Here is a 10,931-nt window from a genome sequence, read left to right on the forward strand (position 1 = left end):
ACTGAGTATAAGTTGGGTACATGGAGATCGTCCGTGCTGGGGATGGTGAGATGTTAAGATTGTAATTTGGGCACGTGGAGACCGTCCGTGCGGAAATTGTTTGATATTATGATAGTGCGTTGAGATCGTCCGCACAGACACGTGGAGATCGTCCGTGTCGGTATATGGACTTCGCGAGTCCCCCATGGGTCATGAACTCTCGATGTATTTCCGAGGAGTATCATGTATATACGGTTGAGTGAGTACTGGGTATTCTGAGACATATCATTACATGGTATCATATTGCATTGCATTTCATCCCATCATTCATTCTTGATGATTATATGTTTCGTTTGGTGTTTGGAAAATACTTAATGTTTATTTCCTTTATTGATGAAACTTAAATAGTAAGTGTAATATAGATATATGTATATGCTTATATAAATTAAGAATTTATTTTCTTATATAACTCCCGTCACTACTTCTTTGTTGTCGGTCAATGAGACATACTGGGTACACGTGGCTTCGTACTCATACTAAACTTGTTGCACTCTTTGTGGTGCAGATTCGATTCCGAGTAGGAGTACATCTCGTGGAGCAAGTTGAGTCCGAGCTTGAAGTTCTTGGAGTTGTGGTGAGCTGCTTGGCTGTTCCGTGGCCCAAACCTCCCTCTATCTTTTATTTGTTCTGTTATTAGTATTCAGACAGAATATCCCTTATGTTAGATTTGTCATTTATTTTCGGACTTCATCGAATCTTAGAAGCTCTTGTACTTAAGACACCAATTCTTGGGGTGATATATTTTAGCTTCCGCATTTCGTACTTATAAGGAACTCAATGTTGGAGATTCTTGCTAAGCGTTAGTATTTTTACTCATTTGTTGGTTTAGTTGGGTTAATATGTTGGGTTGGCTTACCTATTGGTTGGGAACATAGGTGCCATCACGACTTGCAAATTTGGGTCGTGACAAATTTACTGGGAACATAGGTGCCATCACGACTTGCAAATTTGGGTCGTGACAAGAAGAATGTTGGATCTCCTATCATGCTCATCTCAAATTCGTTTTCCATTAGGGAGCAAATTCTTCACACTGATATTTAGAAGTGGCTCTAGAAATTATATCATCCACATATACTTAAATGATGAGCAATTCTTGTTCACTTTTCATTAGAAACAATGTATTGTCAATTTTGCCCCTTTTAAAACCATTCTTTAGGAAGAATTTAGACAAGCTCTCATACTAATCTCTAGGAGCTTGATTTAGTCCCTACAAAGCCTTGTTAAGCTTGAAAACATGATTTGGTTTCTCAACATCCTCAAATCCTTGTGGTTGTTTCAAGCACAGCTCCTCCTCTAAATCTCCATTCAAAAAGGAAATTTTGACATCCATTTGGTAGAATTTGAATCCCATGAAAGCAACAAAGGTTATGAGAATTCTGATGGCCTCTATTCTAACAACAGGAACAAATGTCTCATCATAGTCTATGCCCTCTTCCTTATTATAGCCTTGAACAACCAACCTAGACTTGTTTCTCGTGATGACACCACTTTCATCAGGCTTGTTTCTGAACGCCCATCAGGTCCCTATGATGGTTCTCTTAGTAGGTCTTGGAACCAGGTACCATATGTTGCTTCTTCCAATCTGATGCAATTCATCTTGCATTGTGTTAACCCATTCAACATCATTCAAAGTCTCTTTCACATTCTTATGATCAATGGTCGAGATGAAAGCTGAGAATGCAACCATGTTTCTTGTTTTTGATCTGGTTTGTATTCATGAATTTAGTGGAGAAATAAGATTCTCAAGAGTGGGATGAAGTGTGGTCCACCCTAGTTTAGAGACTAACTGTTGAAGTTGATGCTTCTGATTCTCTTCATCTTCTGAATCATCATATTCGGGAGGATGAGTTTCCTTTTGGTTTACATTTTGTGTGGGACCAGGTTCTTCTTCAAACTAGTCATTTCCCTTTGTCTTCCACGATGTACCTGGATCAACATCATCTGTCTCCGAATTTCAAGTGCTTCAGACTTACAACATTTATTTTTTTTGAGCTTGGAGCAGTTCATTCAAATCATCGTCATTCTTCATCTCCAAGTTTTTCAGGTCACCATTTTCATCAAATATTACGTGCATACTTTCTTCAATGCATTGAGTTCTTTTGTTGAATATTCTGTAGGCTTTTTTGATGATGAGTATCTTACAAAAATGCCTTCATCATTCTGGGATCAAACTTTCCAAGATGATGTTTTCCATTGTCCAGAGCAAAACATTTGCACCCAAAATCCCTTAAATAGATCAACTTAGGTTTCTTGTTGTTGAGAAGTTCATAACGGGTTTTGTTCAGCAGCGACCATATCAAGCATCTATTGGTTACGTATCATGTTGTGTTGAGTGCTTAAGCCCAGAAAATCTAAGGAAGATTTGACTCAATGATCATGGTTCTAGCAATGTTCACCAATGTTCTGTTCTTCCTTTCTACCACTCCGTTTTGCTGAGGTGTTGTTAGAGCAGAGAAGTTGTGACTTATGCCATTTTCTGAGCAAAACACATCAATCTTTGCATTTTCAAACTCAGTTCTATGGTCGGACATGATCCCAACCATCGGGCAATCTAAGTTTATTTGGATCACTTTGAAGAAGATCATGAGTACATCCAGGTGTATCAACTTTTTATTTGAGGAATGTCGTCCATGTGAACCTTTAATAATTATCAACAATCACCAGAACGTACTTCTTTCCACTTTTGCTTTTAACCTTTAGAGGCCCGCACAAATCCATGTGTAATTGTTCCGAAATTCCTTAAAGAGCTCTCTTGATATTTGACTTGAAAGATGATCTAGTTTGCTTCCTTTTGACATATGCATCACAAACCTTACTTTCACTTAACTTCAATTTTTGCAGACCATGGACCAGGTTCCTTGAAACAAATTTTCTCAGCAAAGACAAACTCACATGACCTAGCCTCCGATGCCACAAGTCCGCATTTTCACTTTGAGCACTCAGGCATGTGAGATCATCTCCATGAGATGTTTCTAGGTCTGCCACATACAGAGTTTTACGTCGTTAAGCTGTAAGAACGACTTTCTTGGTAGAAAAGTTAGTCACAGTGCAATTCTCTAAAGTGAACTTGACTTCATTTCCCTTGTCACAGATCTGGGAAACGCTAAGAAGACTGTACTTCAATCCGCTCACATGGTAAACATTTACAATGGATTCTTCATTAGATTTGCCAACTCTGCCAACACCCAAAATATATCCCTTCTTTCCATCACTAAAAGACACACCTCCTCCTTGAAGTGCCTTCAGTGTGAGGAAGTTGAGGAAGTTTTTTGTGCTTCCAGCCATGTTCTTTGAGCATTCACTGTCCATAAACAAACATTGACTGCTATTTCTTTCACTCCCCTGCAAAAAATATCACTTGTTAGACTTGGAAACCCATTTTAACTTGAGTTCCCAGTAGGCATATAGAGGAGTCAACAGAGTGTTTCTTTCCCACTGAGGCAATTTGATTCTTTTCTTAATCAATGGCTTGTCTACAAGATCAGATCCCCTTTTCAGTACCCTTTTTTGCCTAGCATAGATCGAGAACTTTTCTTGTGACTCTTTCTAGGCCTCACATTCTTTTAATGGAGTATGTATTCAAGTTTTGCTTAAAGTCAAAAATAGTTACCTTATCTTCATCATCTGACTTAGCCATGAGAGATAACATCTCATCGAACACATTGACCTTATATTGAATCACCAACATGGATGCATCTTCAGGACAATCTGAATCTCCTGACTCGCTTGAAGATTCTCCCCATGCAGCAAGAGCTTTCTTCACTACATAGTCAGCTGCAGCTTTTCTGGCAATTTGTTAGGTACCAGGTCCCTTTGTTTGCCCTTTTCACCTCTTGGCCTTTGATACTCCTTCTTTTCAGCTTTGAGCATCAGACAATCCCTTAAAAAGTGCCTAGCCTTTCCATATTTGTGACAGGTGGCACTAGCAATAGTAGCTCGAGGAGGATTTCCTCCTTTTTTAAATCCTCTATTTTTCCTTACGATCTTCCAAAATCTCTTGGTAAGATAAGCCATATCATCTTTTTCACTAGGATCTTCTCCAAGAGTAAACTTGAGTACTAGAGACTTGTCTTTATTAACCTCATTTATTGAGAAATCTTGATTTCATTTCATTTCATGTGTCTGAATATTTCCAGAGCATCCATCGACAAAACTTACAGATCGTAGGATTCAGTGATAACATCGACCTTGCTTTCCTATTACTTAGGAAGAATTCGAGGAACCTTCCTAACCTTCTTTCTCATACTGATTGTCTCTCCAAGACTTCGTAGCTCATTGGTTAAGGAGGAGAGTCTAGTGTACATGTCGTGAATAGTTTTTCCGTCATTCTTAAATTTTCATATTGAGAAGTGAGCATGTCCACCTTTGATTCCTTCATTTTCTCAACTCCTTCATGAGCAGTCCTAAGACATACCCTGGTCTCCTTTGCTGATTTATAAGCAGAAATACGATTGTATTCTTCAGCACCTATACCTCAAACTAACAACTTCTTAGACTTGTAGCCTTTCACAATCTTTTTTGTGTCTGCTTCGTTATATTGTTGACGAGTCTTTGGAACAACTCTAGTTACCTCACCGTCCTTCACTTCAGAAGTTGGAATGGAAGGCTCATCCAACACAATGTCCCATAACTCACTATCCTCAGCCATAAGATAATCGTGCATTCTTGTTTTCCACCAGCTATAGAACTGCACATTGAAATGGGGTGGTCGAGTTGAGGATTGGTCTTCTTCTAAGTTAAGTGGAGCAGCCATTCTTATGCAAGAACCACTCTATTAGTTTTAACCAGCTAGAGAGAACCTGCTCTGATACCAATTGTTAGAATACGTGCTTCCACTATCAGTCAATGGATTAGATCCCTTAACACACTCGAAGTAAGAACGAAGACTAAAATAACACGAAAAAATACAAGAAGTTTACGTGGAACCCTCCTTGATCAAGGGAGTTACACCACGACCTGTCACACAGTATTTTACAACCGTTTTCACTAATCTTCACTAGCAAAAGTGAAACCCGATTACACCAATGTGAGAGAAAGTTGTTAATCTCACAACCATGCAATAACTCTATTTATTGAAGAGCTTAAGAGCTATCACACCTAGACAACTTAGGATTCACTAAGCAACACGCAGGTTTCCCACTAAATCACAACTCTCCAGATGACTTAGAGTTTAACTAAAGAACCCACAAGGTTGCGCACTAAATCAGTTGGACTCAACTAACTTAGAATTTTTAACAAAGAAAAAGATCTGAGTCCTTTTAATCTCTAGGAAAAAATTTACAATATGAGTTTAGAAGAAATACTCCTAAGACAACTAAGATTCGAGCTCTGTCGGATTTAAGTTCGTCTTTGGAATGCTTCTTCACTACGTTTTGTCAGCCTTTGCAAGAGTTCTTGAGATGTTTTCAAGTTGCAAAAAAGTTGAGATTGTGACTATTGGATATAATATTTATGAAGAATCACAATCCTTAATACAATGCCGTTGGTTGAGGTTTCTGTCGCGTCTGCCATTTCTGCCACTATAGGAGACTGTGCACTAACTTTTGTACTTTTCCAGCCCGACAGTGTGTGTGTATATATCCACTTAGGAAAGCTCCCTGTACGAGGTCCCTGAGTTTGTTATCTCATCAAAACTACAAATAACAAGAAGATAAACTAGAAGTGAGATGTGAAACATCGACTCAAAGAAAGGGGATGAGAGGACTAGACATTTTTCTCAACAATTTGCATAATTCCTATAACACATATCACTATCCATTTTGTTGGAACCGTTTCATTCCCACTACTCAACCCGTATCCCAGATTAACCTGACCCTATTGCTCGTCTTTGGCCCGATAACAACTTTTATAACATTAGTATCTACGTTGGTTTGGACTTGATTCATAACGATACTCCCATCGTTAATAAGAACCTTGTCCTCAAGGTTCAAGATAATAACAATGGAAATAGTATGCTCCTCACCAATTGTCTCTAATAACAGTAGCTAAGTAGATTGAACAATCTTGACCCTTTTAAAAGTCACAATACTAGGAACATATATGCATTCAAAACCAGACATGCAATTTATATAAATCATTGGACACACATTAGTATGAGTATCAACCCACAATAAGATGTCTTCAAGAGAAATATATATCAGTTTCAAACATCAATAAACACATCGATCTGCTGACACTTTTTGATGTTGCATTATAACTTCAATAGTTAAATATTTGTCACTCCATGCAACAAGTGGTTTCTTAAATGATATTTTGATTGCACTACTTAAAACACTGAATTAGTAACAAATCACAACTCACTATTTGGGATGAAGTTTTTGCACGGAACATGGGAATGTTGAAAACCATATTTTTGAGATTTGGGTGAATATGTACTAACCAAGGAGGTAAAATGTACTCTTGACCATAAACCAACCCAAATGTCATTTTACACACACTGATAGGTACCTGATTTGGCTCCAATAACGTAACATAAACAAGAGTAAGAACACAAAGCTTAATACATCGTAATTTGTGAAATCATTGGACGATTATAAATTCGTGCAAACAAATTCTGTCACTAGGCATATCCTTAGCTTCCATGCACGTATAAGTATCAAGTAAAACTTGCCATCCATTATCTTGTGAAAAACTCAACCACATATAAGGAAATACCAAGAGTCCCATTAATGTTGTCTTCCTCCTTTCTTTAGAATGAGTACTCTCTTTCAAGTGAGCATCATAAAATCATTTAAAAAGTTGAGAAGTAATATCAATAAATTCGAGCAATAGGTGTGCCTAGGTGGTCTCCATGAAACCATTTTGGTGCATAGTTTGGAACTGATTCCCGAATCCCACACACAATTAACCTTCACCGTTACATCCAACTTAACGATGAAGAGATTCACTCTGGCATCCATATAAAAGAAACATTCAGCATGTCATTTTCCCTCATTAAATTTTTCCTGTTTAACATCAATCTTCACATCATAAGATTGAACCTCACTCTTTGAAACACCACCCTTATTCTCAAAAAGTTCTTTATAAAGATATAGATCCTCAATCATTGTGAGTTTCAGGCAAATTATGTCAACATACATTTCATCAGATTCCACCGTATCAATTTCATGTCAAGAAAAACCACTACAAATTTAAGAGAGTGGAACCAAAATACCTCATTGGTAGGGCGTGTGTGGATTGTGGGGGCGACAATATAGGTTCTCGACCACCAAAAGAAATAAGCAAATACTCTCTGCCTGTTAAATGAAGTTGATGAACAATTCGTGTTTCTTTAGGTGTTTCAACTGGCACCTTAAGCAGTAATGAAGTAAATATAACATTGAATACCTTTCAAGATTCATTGGATATTGTGTCGAACACTTGGTGCACCTTTGAATTACCCGATCCTATTGTTAGGACGTAACTCGCTAACATATCGAGCAACCAATTGTGAGCTGCTCCTTCACAAGTTGTTTTGAGTTGTCCCCACTGCTATAACAACTTGAGCACATAATGGCAAAAAATTGTACATCGCTACCTTGAGCGCCAATTATAGGAAGATAACAATTCTTAAAAAAGTCTGTTGCAGATAAATGATCACAAATTTTCCTAAATTTGAACACGACTGAGAAACATATTGCCCAGTGTCAAACCAATAACAAGTTTGTAAGCCATCTGTCATGCTCTTAATTGCTAGAGCTTTAAAATTGGCAAAAAATGACTGATTGAATAGGAATAGATAAGACTCATCAATCTCAACATCATCATCATCATCACGAGGGATAAGAGAGATCTCACCATCAACTCTTATTGGTGCATCAAAGTCAGAACTTAAAATCTCATGGAAGACATAATTTTCAGTCACTACAAGCTTCATATTTGCGAATTGTCCCTGTAGAGTGGACTCGTTTCGTAGGAGACATCCATGAAACACTATATCTATATTAGTTTCAAGACATTCATCTTCCGCATGATTTAATTTCGTTGAGTGCATATCACTACAATAATCAATTTCAACATACCAAGTAGGTGTACTTGCAAAGACATTTGTAACCCTATTGAATTATCCTCTACGAGGTCAAATTCATGGACCAACTCTTCAATTTGGTAAGATCTTTCATCAAACACCTGGACTGCATGACTTGAACGTTCATCTCCCATGAATGAATTTGTTCCAACTAAAAATAGGTTTTTATCAATCAAAGTGTGAACATGTACCTAAAAATATTGGCAATGTTTGTTAGTTCCATTTTCCCATTGTAACTTGGGGTTTAGTGATTATAATATTTGACTTATTTTAATGTGAAATTGGAGTTGTTATATTGGTGCTTTTATTTTTGTACTCTAAGGAAAATGGTGGTTTTAGATCGATTCACCGGCACGGGTAATACTGATGATTGGATCTGTCGGGCCGAATGATACTTCACGGACCTTGGCTTCCCGGAGAATGAATGGATACCTCTTCCTTTCTTCAATCTCGAGGTGAGGCGCTTAAATGGTTCCGTTTGATGTACCGAAACAAACAATTTTTGGATTGGAAGCATTTCAAGAAAAAGTTATCGTTGTGCTTTAAAGCACGAACCACCCCAGAGTCTCCAGTTGCACAATCCAAAATCACAACTATTCTTACTTTGGTACAGAAGGTGCACAACAATTTTTCAGTTATGTCTAAGCAACTTGACAACACCCAATCCCAACTTCCAGTATTTCCAATATCACAGGCTTGTCATCAACAATAATTCAAGAGGCTGCAATAGAAGATGCAATTGACAGGGGTGATGGACAATCAAAGAAGATAAACTAGAAGGGAGATGAGAAACATAGACTCAAAGAAAGGGGATAAGAGGACTAGACATTTTTCTCAACAATTCGCATAATCCCTAAAAGACATATCACTACACTTTTTGTTGGAATCATTTCATGCCCACTACTCAACCCGAACCCCACATTAACCTGGCCCTATTACTCGTTCTCAGCCCAAAAACAACTTGTATGACATTAGTATCTACATTGGGCTGGACTTGATTCATAACACTGCAGCTGAAAAAGAAAAAGCTTGATAAGAGGCTTAAGTATATCCATGCTTGGAAGAAAGTGTCAAACATTATATATGTGGCTACATGTACTGCTGTTTTGATTTTCTCCATAGTGGCTGCTACTATCGCTACACCTCGGGTCGCATCTGCTCTGGTACCTACAGCGTCGATCCCATTGGGATCAATGGGAAATGGATAAATTCCCTTCTCAAGAACTATGAAGATGTTGTCAAAGGGAAAAATGAATTGGTCAACACAATGCATGTAGGTACTTTTGTCACAATTAATGATTTAGACAGTATCACGGTGCTGATAGATTGACTGGAAATCGAGATTGGTTACTCTTGAAGAAACTTGAGTTTTCTATTGATGAAGATGTTGTTACGGTTTCTATAAAAGAGATCAAGAAAAAGATGGATGTTTTCTTGAAGAATGTTCAACATCTTGGAATGAAGGATGATGTGTGTAGCAGGGATATTCGTTGAGCCAGGACTGTTGTCTTACAAAGAATCATCAAACCCCCAAATCATTGAAGATGTAGAAAGTTACAACATGCTGAAATTTGCCTAATCACTTTAACATTTATATGATTTTCATATCTTGTGATGTTAAATATGTGAAAACTTAATGTGAAACATTATAAATCATAGTTAGAGGACTCCTTAGCCTTTATACCATAAATAATAAGTGTTTTATTAGATTATTCTATAAAGTATATCAATTAGTACTTCTTTTATTTGTTATTCATTTATCTTTTAAATGAATAAATAACTCTCTAATATACATGTTAAGTTTATCTTCTGGTATTTGCTGATGCTGCTATCGTCAATGCTTTTCGTTATTTTCTGGATTTCATCATGGTTATAGGGACAGTAAAATTTTTTCCATTATTTCAATAATAGGTGAAGATTTGAGTGAAAAAAGAATTACATATGACGTCCTACCTTCAGACCATATAAGAGTCAACATGTTAGGACCATTGTTAGTTGTTATTAATACATATGAGTCCTGGTGATGGTCTCAAACCCTCCAATGGAAGTGTTTCTTTCAGAATTTTTTCAAGCTTATGTTGTGTTTAGAAATCCAACTCGCATACTCGTACATTCAATGACTTCTGTCAGTTGGCATACATTTTATTATGATGCAGACACAAGATCCGAATCCAGCGCCTTGTTGATCCAACTAAGTACTCCAGAGTCAGTTGGTGAGCCGTCTTGCATTTCGGAGGACTCCTATTTATTGTTTTCAGTTTTATTATTTAGGATGTTGTGGGTCTGTCCCAACATCCATCTCAGTTGTTTTAGAGGCTTCATAGATACTCAGACAGTTATTTAGGAGTCTTTTAGCTTTGTAGTTAATATATTTCGGTATGAGACTTGAGTAGCCATTTTAGCTAGTTTGAATGTTCTTCAAAAACATTCTAAGATTTTTTGCATAAGTTCTCTATTTGAAGTTATCTCTAAACTTTAAGTCTTTTGCTGAGTAAGTATGCCAGACCAAGGGTCACCTAGGGCCAACAATGACACACGAGTGTCAATCCCGCCGTGGGTGTCGGCTCGAGGTGTGGCAAGTAACTCGACTTATCTATTTATTAACTCAATTCGATTTAATATGATCAAATTCAGTTCAATCCATCTATTTGATTATAGTTGTTCAAAACTGACTCGAAACCGATAATTCGAATTAAAAAATGTTAGTAGTTTATCATAATGGGTTATTGGTTTAGTAGTATCAATAAAGTTTTTAATTTTTTTAATTATTGGGTTATTGCTTCTTAACGGATTAAGTTTTTTTAATGGATAATTGATAACCCTATAGTAAATTAAATTATTATATTTATACAATTTTGTATATAGTTAAAGTCGTTCACTTAGAGTT

The 10,931-nt window shown here is 37.1% G+C and overlaps 1 pseudogene; it reads left to right on the forward strand.

Annotated features, from left to right (window-relative positions):
• The window catches only part of LOC107029226, a 33,653-nt pseudogene extending 24,067 nt beyond the window's left edge, over nt 1-9,586 (forward strand).
• Nucleotides 9,587-10,931: the final 1,345 nt, after the last annotated feature.

The sequence above is a fragment of the Solanum pennellii genome, chromosome 1, assembly GCF_001406875.1.
Source record: "Solanum pennellii chromosome 1, SPENNV200".
NCBI classification, from domain to species: domain Eukaryota; kingdom Viridiplantae; phylum Streptophyta; class Magnoliopsida; order Solanales; family Solanaceae; genus Solanum; species Solanum pennellii.